This window comes from Schistocerca cancellata, chromosome 1, assembly GCF_023864275.1.
Source record: "Schistocerca cancellata isolate TAMUIC-IGC-003103 chromosome 1, iqSchCanc2.1, whole genome shotgun sequence".
Classification (NCBI taxonomy): domain Eukaryota; kingdom Metazoa; phylum Arthropoda; class Insecta; order Orthoptera; family Acrididae; genus Schistocerca; species Schistocerca cancellata.
Window position 1 is genome coordinate 201,421,733 of NC_064626.1, and position 12,747 is coordinate 201,434,479.

General features: G+C 43.5%; 1 protein-coding gene across 2 annotated transcripts in view; it reads right to left on the reverse strand.

The window, feature by feature from the left end:
- Positions 1 to 12,747, reverse strand: part of LOC126168498 (ankyrin-1-like) — an 81,512-nt gene that overhangs the window by 36,997 nt on the left and 31,768 nt on the right. The window lies entirely within an intron of this gene.

Genomic DNA, 12,747 nt, shown 5'->3' on the forward strand with positions numbered 1-12,747 from the left:
GTTTTGACTTTCGCCTTGCTGGTGAGGGGGCTTGACTTCAGAATGCGGTTGCTGCAGCTTTGACTTAAGCATTGCATAATTCGCACGAGCACAGGTAAGCATCACATCACTTTCTACCCTTTTATTTTCAAAGTATGAAGGAAGTAAGACGAAGTTATATCTACAGAGCTGATTTCATGAGCTTTCTGTTCTCTATCCGAAATTACAGTAATTGTCAACAACTACGACCAGCAATTTATAAGAGGATCGCACAAAAAGCAGCGGCATGAACATAAAACGTTAGATACGCATTACTTGAATTGTCGAAGTGCCAGCGCAAATTTTCCGTTTCCTTCGACAGATAGCGTACCTGCAGTAATATTTCATCATGGCGTCTCTAAGTCATGTGCGTTACACGCAACGCATCCTCATAAATCTCTCCAAACGTTTGTGGGCAGTTCATGGAGCATCTGTAGTCGACAGAATTACAGTTAATCGCTGGGCAAAGTGGGTGAAGCCGTTATGTGGAGGAGGTTCGGGTGATCTCTCCAAGATTTGCAGCGTTTTGGGTTGGCAATCCACGGCTGTCTAACCTGACAAGATGGAGCTTGCTGGTGTGGTCATTCGCAAGGGCCAACGCATAATGACTTTGGAGTTGGCGCTAAAGCTGTCAGTCAGAAAAGGAAGTGTGGATGCCGTCAACCGTGATTCGTAACCAGGAGTGGTAGCGACAGAACATACACGCCCTTGCGTATCGTTGGCCATAGAATGGGAATGAGATTACGTGGAAAAATAAGGGATGTAGAATAAAAATCATTATTTCTTACGTTTACTTTTCATTGTGTTCAATATGTAACTGTTGGCAAAAAAGAATGTGGTGCATATTCTCCAATTCCGATAAACTATCATGTGATTTGCTGGCGCTTGCCTTGCTCGCACTGCATTTAACAAAATTTGTTTAAGTTATATCAAATGCTACGTGATTTCTTCTAGCTAATCTTTTGCAGATGACTATATGTGCATTGCATAGTAAACCTACGTCTCAACAGGTAAGCCGTTACCATTACTAGGGCCAGGTTCAAACATTGTCTTGTGCATTTAGGGAACAGTGAGTGTTTATTGATTTTGCTCACTTTCTGAGTACCTCTAGCTATTGTACTGTAACACCCCGCCCGTCACTTACCTGGTATTGGCGTGTGTTCTCCCCAGTTAATTGACTAACAAATCAACAGAGAGTGCAAAACTGCCGCAATATCGGTTAACGTAAAGAAAGTAGTAAGGCCCTGTAACTCCTGATCGAACTGCGGTGGCAGTGTTGACATTAATTGATGCAGAATTGATCACTTTTAATTAAAAAGGGGTGCACATTGATGTTCTATTCAGCTATTGAACACCAGATGCAAATGTTGGACATAAAATTAATTAAGAAAGTGACTTGGGATTTCAACTACTTGATTGTAAACAGATGCTGTCGATTAGCACAAATTTATTTTAACTCACGGCCTCCAATCATCACATTACATGACTCTCCTATCAGGCAGTGGTAAAAAATTGCGTTTACGTGGAGAAAAGCGCGATAAATCAAAATTTATTCCTATCGACTGACCCAGGCGGAATGTGAAGTGCAAAGTGCGAGAATTCCACAATACACGGCCCATGAAACCCTCGTGGAAACTTTGCCGACGTGATCCAACAAATTAATCAGTGGCCTAATTCAAGCCAAAGCGGGTGCAGTATCACCGAATTCAGCGTGGCGGGGCGTCGTCATCGTGAGGACGTCAGCCGGCCTCGTGGTGCTGCAAGGCTGCGCTCTTCTATTCACTCGTAGCTATCTTGCTCAGTACATAGCTGAACCAAAACTTTCTATCTTCAAGCTCAAATCGTTCCATTTGCTAAGTCCTACACTGCAGAGATGCTCACTCTTTCTCAGGCAAGCTGAGTAAAGAACGCCACGTCCGCACCCTAGGCAAGCTGGGAACAGAAGACCTCTACTGAGACTTCTGCCAGTCCGCTCTTCGCCTCGGTTTCCCCTACGGCAAAATCACTTACGCCAATTGCAGCGCCAGTCGCGTTAATTATGCGTCGCTTCCCAGCGCCAACCAATGCCTGCTCTGGGAAGTTAACAAATTCCCACAAAATTTCTCTTCCTCTCAACTTCTGCTATTTAGCTCCTCCCAGGCCATCCATCAAGGTTAGCACTTGCAGAAAACACCAATTTTTCCGGAATTCTGACTCCCAGGAAAGTACTTCGGATTCCATGGTCCTACGTTCCCATCGGAGGCCGGCGTATTTCATTCTGTCGCTCTTCACCTGATTTACTTCAGACTCTGCGGACCGTGAATTCACAAACACGCATATTTTGGCCTCTGTTGACCGCTCCACCGTAGCTTTGCGCGGCTTTCTCGCATGTTTCACTGAAAACAAGACGACGGACATTTATCAACAGGCTTACAAGTTCTCGGTCTGCTGCCCGGTACACCAGCATGGGGTCAGCCACCCACTCACTGTCACTCATCTTGAGGCAGCTGGAGGTCGCGCCCCGTTACCGCTTTCTCAGAGCTTGAGCCGCCCTAAGCTGCCTATTGTCGCTTCCCTTTGACGCTCCCCAGCTGGCCACGTTCAACTCTGAATACTTCCCTGGAATAAACTAGCCTCCAGTAAATCGACACGTTTCCAGAAAGTTTTTATGTCGTGTGAATTACTTTACATCACGCAACATTAATTATTCCAATACGTCCATACCATACCCTCTAGTTTCACTGAAACTACAGATATGTTCAAGTTCCTGAAACCAATGAACTAACGAATTGGACTATACGTTGGTTTTGGTCTTCTAATTCACCTGTGGCCGCTTTTAAATGGTTTCACGAAATCCACAACTCTTCCTGCAAGCTCATCACTCTTATCTGTAAAAGCATTTCTTTTCCTTCAGAAAAGCAGCAACTTCGTTATACCAAGTGGCTAAGGATTTAAGCATACTGTACAAGCTGTTCTAATGTGTGCTCACTTCTTGTTTCAAAGACGATTTCAAAGATAATCAGAGGCCACTTTTCGTAATGTAACTTACAAGGCATTGTGCAGTATTTATTGTTGCTCTGATGATCGGGGCATGATTTATCGAGGCACTGTTTCCATTGAAAGAGTGGAAATGATTTGTTTACATAGTGAGCAGCACAAGGAAGCTTTTCATGATTTTCCAAGGGTTTTAATATACTGAGAGAAAGAAATAAAACCATGTGACATGTCCTACGAGATGTTCCTAGCAGTCATCCTTTCTTCTATTTCCTTCATAATACGGGGTGTTCAAAAAGCCTCTCCGCAGTGCCGTATGATTGTTAGCTGCGCGTGCCGTATGCCGCAGTGAATATACCGAAATGAAACTCGGTGAAGTACCGGGTGATCAAAAAGTCAGTATAAATTTGAAAACTTAATAAACCACGGAATAATATAGATATAGAGGTAAAAATTGACACACATGCTTGGAATGACATAGGGTTTTATTAGAACCAAAAAAAAAGTTCACAAAATGTCCGACAGATGGCGCTGGACAGCAAAACGTCAGTGACTGCGCATGACGATCGTGTATAAAAGGAGCTGTAATTACAGACAGAATCAGATGCGCCAGCAGTCGCAGCATGCTGACGTTACCTGAAAAGGCGCTTTTAGTGAAGCTGTATTATCAGAATGGGGAATGTGCTAGTTCAGCGTTACGATCCTATCGCCATAGGAAAGGGATTCGAAAGGGTAAGGCTCCGTTGACAAATGCAGAGAATGATTTCGAAGTTCGAAGCCACGGGTTGTTTAGACGATAGACCCCGTAGTGGCCGACCGAGCACAAGGCGTAATGCTACTGAGACAGTTCAGGAAGAAATGGAGACCGCAGCGGGTTCGTCTATGCACGGGGATGTCAGCGCTCGTGCAGTCGCACGTCGCACCGGCATTCCATACACTACTGTTTGGTTGGCATTGAATCCCTCAGATGCTATCCGTAGAAAATCCATCGGCATCATGAACTGTTACCTGGTGATTTAGTGAAGCGGAGGGCATTTGCGGTGTGGGCCTTTCAAAAGATGGCGGAAGATGACGATTGGTTGAGTAACGTGTTGTGGACCGACGAAGCTCATTTCACGCTTCAATGGTCTGTCAACGCCCACAACTGCAGAATTTGGGCTACTGAAAATCCTAAAACTGTCGTGGAAACTCCATTGCACGACGAGAAAGTCACGGTATGGGTTGGATTTACCGCATCTACCGTCACCGGGCATTTTTTCTTCGAAGAAATGCGTTATTCTAGTTTTGTAACTGCTACCGTGACGGGTGAGAGGTACGCCGATATGTTACAGAATCGCATCATCCCCAGCCTGGCTCATAAACACCCGCTAGAACGCACAATGTTTATGCAGGATGGCGCTCCACCCCACATTGCTAGACGCGTGAAAGATCTCTTGCACGCGTCATTTTGTGATGATCGTGTGCTCAGCCGCCACTTTTGTCATGCTTGGCCTCCCAGGTCCCCAGACCTCCGTCCGTGCGATTATTGGCTTTGGGATTACTTGAAGTCGCAAGTGTATCGTGATCGACCGACATCTCTAGGGATGCTGAAAGACAGCATCCGACGCCAATGCCTCACCATAACTCCGGACATGCTTTACAGTACTGTTCACAACATTATTCCTCGACTACAGCTATTGTTGAGGATTGATGGTGGACATATTGAGCATTACCTATAAAGAACATCATCTTTGCTTTGTCTTACTTTGTTATGCTAATTATTGCTATTCTGATCAGATGAAGCGCCATCTATTGGGCATTTTTTTGAACTTTTGTATTTTTTGGTTCTAATAAAACCCCATATCATTCCAAGCATGTGTGTCAATTTGTACCTCTCTATCTACATTATTCCGTGATTTATTCAGTTTTCAAATTTATACTGACTTTTTGATCACCCGGTACAAATCATTAATTTATTGAATATTGATTTTTACTGAGATAAACGAAAGGGTGGTATGCTGGGAGAGCCCACTTGAAGGAATGTTGGTAGAATCCACTTGAAGGAAAGTAACCCAGGCAGGCGAACAATCATACGGCACTGCGGAGAGACTTTTTGAACACCCCGTGTTTACCGCCATCTTCTTCACGTCAGGGAGTTTTGTTTACATAAAACATTATTCAAAAGAGACTAATCTGCGTTTGAGCCTGACTGTACGAGTTAGTCCGAATGTGAACTGTCTGAGCACATGTTTTACTAATACTTCCATACTAACAGAAGACATTACCTTGTTTCGAATTGAATCAGCCTGTTCTTTGATATGTTTCCTCATAATAGCATCGGAAGGAGCGTGGCACGACCTCTCTAACACCTACTTCATAGTTCTTGAATTATTTCTTTGACACCTTCACCAGAAACAGCATTAAAAGGTCTCTTGTCTTTGGCACACATTGCAACATATTTTGGTGTTATTGTATTACCGCCCGTATCCATTAATCCTAAAACATCGAAGTGTGAAAAATGCTACATAAGCTACTCAACAATCACAAAGTTTACTACTCCATATTTTGTTAAAAGGAAGTTGTAATTCTTAGGTTATGCATGAGTTACTTACAATTGTTTGGTCTCCAATGGCATGTTATATACTGAATTACGGACAAAATATCCCATTGCATGAAGAACTGCAATGTGACACACCTGTCATCTTCAATCTTTTCCTCCATCCTGTCCACGGCACGTTCGTGCGGTTGCGCGTATTGCCACTCCAGGCCACCATCAGATTCCACGCACACTCAGCGAAGTGCCCGACGCATTAGATCAAGCATTTCGGAAACGGCGAAGCTGGCCGGCCGTTCACGTTCTACTGTTGTGAACATCTATGGAAAGCTAACATATCAGACAAATCTTCCCCTCATAGAGGCCTTTAAAGTACTCTTTCTACTTAATCGCTTTCTCCTCTGCATTGAACAGTGGAATTCCCGTTAATCACTTAAACATGTTACCTAAACACTGCTTCTTCGATATACCAGTAGTTGGACGTCCACGCCTCATCGTAGAACGTTGAAGTGGAGAGGCTTGCCTGCTCTGTAGATCAGGATAGGCGGCGATCTGTGGCACATCTGACGACAGAGTCAAGTGTTTTCGGAATATGGGGTCCAGCGCACATTTCTGAACGTGGTGTGCGGAAGCAGATGATCCGACGTGTTCACATGCTGAGCCTGCAGCATCGTCAATTAAGACTGCTTTCGCCAAGAGATCATTGGGATTCGACCGCACAGCAACGGAAACGTGTCGGCTGGTCAGAAGAATCATGTTACATCTGGACGACGCTCGTGTCCACCTACACCGTCATCCAGACCAACGGCTGCTCGAAACATGCGCCACGCCATGAGCGCAGGATAGTGAGGGCGCAGAATTAAGCTATGGTGGATGTTCTCTTTTCCATGAGACCTGTGAGCCGTGGACTACGTGAAAATTATAGCGGACCACCTGCATACCTTCATGCCTCATGCCTCCTCTTGCGGCAATATCATCTTCCAATTGGATTAAAGTCCTGATGAGCATGATAAAGAACTCACGTCGATGTCTGCATGATGATAATGAACTTACGTTGATGTCTGAGTCACTAAACTCGTCTGATATAAACGTTTCTAGGACGCTACCGGACACTTGCTCTGCACCCACAAATCTACTTTATGAAAGTTGCTTGGCTTGTGTGTAGACGTCTGGTTTCATGTACACATCCGTGGCACGCAAAATCACTCTTGTATTGCGTTTCAAAGGCGGAGCAATGCGCTATTAACGCATAATGTATAATCTGGTTACTGTCTAAAAAGTCAAGATTATGTTCATTCTATGTCCTGTAAAACTGCCTGTGCAGTGAATCTTTAGCGGTCAGACTTCCAATTTCATGTAAGTTCTGCTCACTCAATGTACTGTTTTCTTGCTTTGGTTCACAAATGTATTTTTGTGAGTCATAAGTCTTCTGACTGGTTTGATGCGGCCCGCCACGTATTCGTCTCTTGTGCCAACCTCTTCATCTCAGAGTAGCAATCGCAAAATACGTCCAGAATTATTTGATGGATGTATCCCTATCTCTGTCTTCCTCTATCGTTCTTGCCATCTACTGCTCCCTCTAGTACCATTGGAGTTATTCCACGATGTCTTAACAGATGTCCCACCATCCTGTCCTTGTCAGCGTTTTCCACATCTTCCTTTCCTCTCCGATTCTGTACAGAGCAACCTCATACCTTACCAGTCCATCTAATTTTCAACATTCGTCTGTAGCACCAAATCTCAAATGCTTCAATTCTGTGCTGGTTTTCCAACAGTCCATATTTCACTACCATACAATGCCGTACGCCAGATGTACATTCTCAGAAATTTCTTCCTCAAATCAAGGCCTATGTTTGATACTATGAGACTTCTATTGGCCAGGAATGCCCTTTTTGCCGGCGTGAATCTGCTTTTGATGTCACTCTTTCTCCGTCCGTCATTGGTTATTTTACTGCCTAGATAGCAGAATTCCTGAACTTCATCTACTTCGTGATCAGCAATCCTGATGTGTTTCTCGCTGTTGTCGTTTCTGCTACTTCTCATTGCTTTCGTCTTTCTTCGATACACTCTCAATCCATATTCTGTACTCACTGGACTATTCATTCCATTCACCAGATCAAGTAATTCTTCTTCACTTTCACTAGCAATGTCATCAGCGGATCGTATCATTGATATCCTTTCACACTGAATTTTGATTCCACTCCTGAACCTTTCTTTTATTTCCATCACTGCTTCTTCGATATGCAGATTTAACAGTAGGAAGTCACAAAGATTACATCCCTGTCTTACACCCTTATTAATCCGAGCACTTCGTTCTTGGACGTCCTCTCTTACTATTCCCTCTTGGCTCTTGTACATATTGTATATCACCAGCCTCTTTCTATAACTTACCTCCGTTTTTCTCAGAATTTCGGCGTTACTTCCCTTATCAACCGCAACGTCAAAATTCCTTCTCTCGTGCCTTTACCTTTCATAAAGCCAAACCGATAGTCATCTAATACATTCTCATTTTTCTTTTCCATCCTTCAATATTATTCTTGAAAGCAACTACAATGCATGAGCTGTTAAGCTGATTGTACGATAGTTCTCGCACTTTTCAGCTCTAGCAATCTTCGGAATTGTGTGGATCATATTTTTCCGAAAGTCAGATGGTATGTCGCCAGACTCATACATTTTACACACCAACATGCATAGGCGTTTCGTTGCCGCTTCCCCTGACGATTTTAGGAATTCTGATGGAATGTTACCTATCTCTTCTGCCTTATTTGATCTTAAGCCCTCCAAAGCTCTGTTAAATTCTTATTCTATCCCTCATCTCTTCTAAATCGACTCCTCCTCTTGTAACACATCAGACAAATCTTCCCCTCATAGAGGCCTTTAAAGTACTCTTTCTACCTATTCGCTTTCTCCTCTGCATTGAACAGTGGAATTCCCGTTAATCACTTAAACATGTTACCTAAACAAATGTATTCACAAATTTCATAACTCTACATTAGTTGTTTTTTGGTGTTGCGATTTTTTCCATCAGTGTATACTGTTAAGACATCTTTTGTCGCCGGCCGGTGCGGCCGAGCGGTTCTAGGCGCTACAGTCTGGAACCACGCTGCTGCTACGGTCGCAGGTTCGAATCCTGCCTCGGGCATGGATGTGTGTGATGTCCTTAGGTTAATTAGGTTGAAGTAGTTGTAAGTCTAGGGGACTGATGACCTCAGAAGTTAAGTCCCATGGTGCTCAGAGCCATTTGAACCATTTTGAATCCGTCTGGACGTAGCGCGCAGACGCGACGGGGAGGGTGTATTTTCCATTAAAAACGTTACCACTGTACGGAAAACTTAGAACAGTAGCTAATGAAATTAACTGATAAACGCACAAAAAATATCACGTGCTATTGTGCACTGCAGGAAGTTCATTTTTAGCCATCCACTGCGGCTTTAGTACCGTTCTTCCGGGAAAGACCACTTCCTGTATGCCCAACCACAAACGCTGCTCGCTCTTCAGTTTATAGACAGTGATACTTACCATGATGATAGTTGGCTACAGGTTGTATTTTTGGGCGAACACTTACATTTTTAGCGCAACTCGCCGCCGGGGTCGACGAGAAGGACTTGAAACTAAAATATGGAGTGCCCGCACACACACACACACACACACACACACACACACACACACACATTGCCAAACACGAAAGCCAACAGTGTTACAACGAAAATCTTCCAAAGAGTTCTCGAAAGATAATGACGACGTTCTTACAGGTCAGCATCTGTGTATTTTCAACTCACATTGCAAACGAGAAACGAAGTATGAAAACTAACTAAACATGAAAACTAACTAAACATGAAATCTAACTAAACTCCTCCCGAACAGTCCATGAAGGCCTAACGCTACTGACCTGTCATCGTGTCATAATCAGCTCATACGCGTCGCTGGATGCTGATATGGAGGGTCATGTGACTACAAAGCCAGAACATCTCGATGTGAATGTGAACGATTTTTCGTAAGTGAAAGTTCATCTTCTTATCTGTGGGCAGATGTGAGGAAAAGGAGATTTTGGCAGGACAGAGAAGTAACTATTGGTCAATATGTTATTCATGTAAAAATTGTTTGAAGTATAATCTTAGCTATCACATGTAAAACTGAAAGTGTATTACTCCACAAAAAATTCATCGAAGGTCTCCTTAACTTAATAGGCGAGTCGCGAATGGATCTTAGCTATTGTGTTGTTGTTGTTGTTGTTGTTGTTGTCGTCGTCGTCGTCTTCAGTCCTGAGACTGGTTTGATGCAGCTCTCCATGCTACTCTAGCCTGTGCAAGCTTCTTCATCTCCCTGTACCTACTGCAGCCTACATCCTTCTGAATCTGCTTAATGTATTCATCTCTTGGTCTCCCTCTACGATCTTTACCCTCCACGCTGCCCTCCAGTACTAAATTGGTGATCCCTTGATGCCTCAGAACATGTCTTACCAACCGATTTCTTCTTCTAGTCAAGTTATGCCACAAACTCCTCTTCTCCCCAATTCTATTCAATACCTCCTCATTAGTTATGTGATCTACCCATCTAATCTTCAGCACTCTTCTGTAGCACCACATTTCGAAAGCTTCTATTCTCTTCTTGTCTAAACTATTTATTGTCCATGTTTCACTTCCATATATGGCTACACTCCATACAAATACTTTCAGAAACGACTTCCTAACACTTAAATCAATACTCGATGTTAACAAATTTCTCTTCTTCAGAAACGCTTTCCTTGCCATTTCCAGTCTACATTTTATATCCTCTCTACTTCGACCATCATCAGTTATTTTGCTCCCCAAATAGCAAAACTCCTTTACTACTTTAAGTGTCTCATTTCCTCATCTAATTCCCTCAAGCATCACCCGACTTAATTCGACTACATTCCATTATCCTTGTTTTGCTTTTGTTGATGTTCATCCTATACCCTCCTTTCAAGACACTATCCATTCCGTTCAACTGCTCTTCCAAGTCCTTTGCTGTTTCTGGCAGAATTACAATGTCATCGGCGAACCTCAAAGTTTTTATTTCTTCTCCATTGATTTTAATACCTACTCCGAATTTTTCTTTTGTTTCCTTTACTGCTTGCTCAATATACAGATTGAATAACATCGGGGAGAGACTGCAACCCTGTCTCACTCCCTTCCCAACCACTGCTTCCCTATCACCCCTCGACTCTTAACTGCCATCTGGTTTCTGTACAAATTGTGAATAGCCTTTAGCTCCCTGTATTTTACCCCTGCCACCTTCAGAATTTGAAAGAGAGTATTCCAGTCATCATTGTCAAAAGCTTTCTCTAAGTCTACAAATGCTAGAAACGTAGGTTTGCCTTTCCTTAATCTTTCTTCTAAGATAAGTCGTTGGGTCAGTGTTGCCTTAAGTGTTCCAACATTTCTACGGAATCCAAACTGATCTTCCCCGAGGTCGGCTTCTAACAGTTTTTCCATTATTCTGTAAAGAATTCGCGTTAGTATTTTGCAGCTATGACTTATTAAACTGATAGTTCGGTAATTTCCACATCTGTCAACACCTGCTTCCTTTCGGATTGGAATTATTATATTCTTCTTGAAGTCCGAGGGAATTTCGCCTGTCTCATACATCTTGCTCACCACATGATAGAGTTTTGTCAGGACTGGCTCTCCCAATGCTGTCAGTAGTTCTAATGGACTGTAGCATGAACCCCGCTACTGAATTTATAAAACGAATATTTTTACACTTGCCTCGGAGAACGTCCACACTTCCCCACTTTTTGAAATTTCTGTACTTCACTTTCCAATAGTGTATCACATACGCGCAACACTTGTGTACAGGACTGTAGTCAGGTAGGCACAACATTGCTGCAGCTGCAAATGTATCGCGGCTTGCGAACGACCCGGCAATCCGAGTCATCACGCCGAGTTTCCTGCCTTCCGGCAAGTGACGCATGTGTAAGTGCTGACACGCACACAGACTGGCAACCGTTGACGCCTACCTATCTTGGTTGCCAAGAATAATACTGTAAGTGGCCTGTGTATTCCTTGTTAGCAATTAATGAACGCTCACCGCTGCTGTGAATCTGTCAAAAGACTTCAGTCAGTTTGAAACAAGGACGTATCATCTACATTTAGTAAATTCACGTAAGATATCTCAATAGGGGCATCTAGAATAACTTTACCAGTTTACTTACCTTACTGCGAAAGGGTTGCTTCAGTTTCATGCGAACAACCAATCATACTATCTCCCTTTCTCATCTTTCCTTCGAACTACCGCTGCTGCCGCCGTAATTTGGACTTACATTTCACATCTTTTGATAAAAATATAAATGAAAAGAATACAACAGCACCAAATAATCGACCTTATTAATACAGACGAGACCCAGTTACAATGTACACTGAAGCGCCAAAAAATGGTCCAGGAATGCGTATTCAAATACAGAGATATGTAAACAGGCAGAATACGGCGCTGCAATCTGCAACGCTTATATAAGACAAAAAGTGTCTGACGCAGTTGTTGGAACGGTTACTGCTGCTACAATGGCAGGTTAACAATATTTAAGTGAGTTTGAACGTGGTGTTCTAGTCGGGACACGAGGTAGCGATGAAGTGGGGATTTTCCCGCACGACCATTTCATGTGTGTACCAGGAATCCAGTAAAACATCAAATCACCGACATCGCTGCTACCGGAGAAAGATCCTGTAAGAACGGGACCAATGACGAGTGAAGAGAATCTTTCAACGTGACAGAAGTGCAACCCTTCAGCAAATAACTGCAGATTTCTATGCTGGGCATCAACAAGTGTCAGCGTGCGACCATTCAACAATACATCATCGATATGGGCTTTCGGTGCCGGAGGCCCACTCGTGTACCCTTGATGACTGCACGACACGAAACTTTACGCCTCGCCTGGGCCCATCAACACAGACATTGGACTGTTGATGATTGGAAATATTTTGCCTGGTCAGACGAGCCTCGTTTCAAATTGTATCGAGTGGATGGACGTGAATGGGTATGGAGAAACCTGCATGTCAGCAGGAGTCTGTTCAAGCTGGTGGGGGCTCTGTAATGCTGTGGGGCGTGTGCAGTTGGAGTGATATGGGACCTCTTATACGTCTAGATACGACTCTGACAGGTGACATGTAAGCAAGCATCCTTTATGATCACCTGCATCCATTCATGTCCATTGTGCATTCCGACTGACTTGGCCAATTCCAGCAGGGCAATGTGACACCCCACGC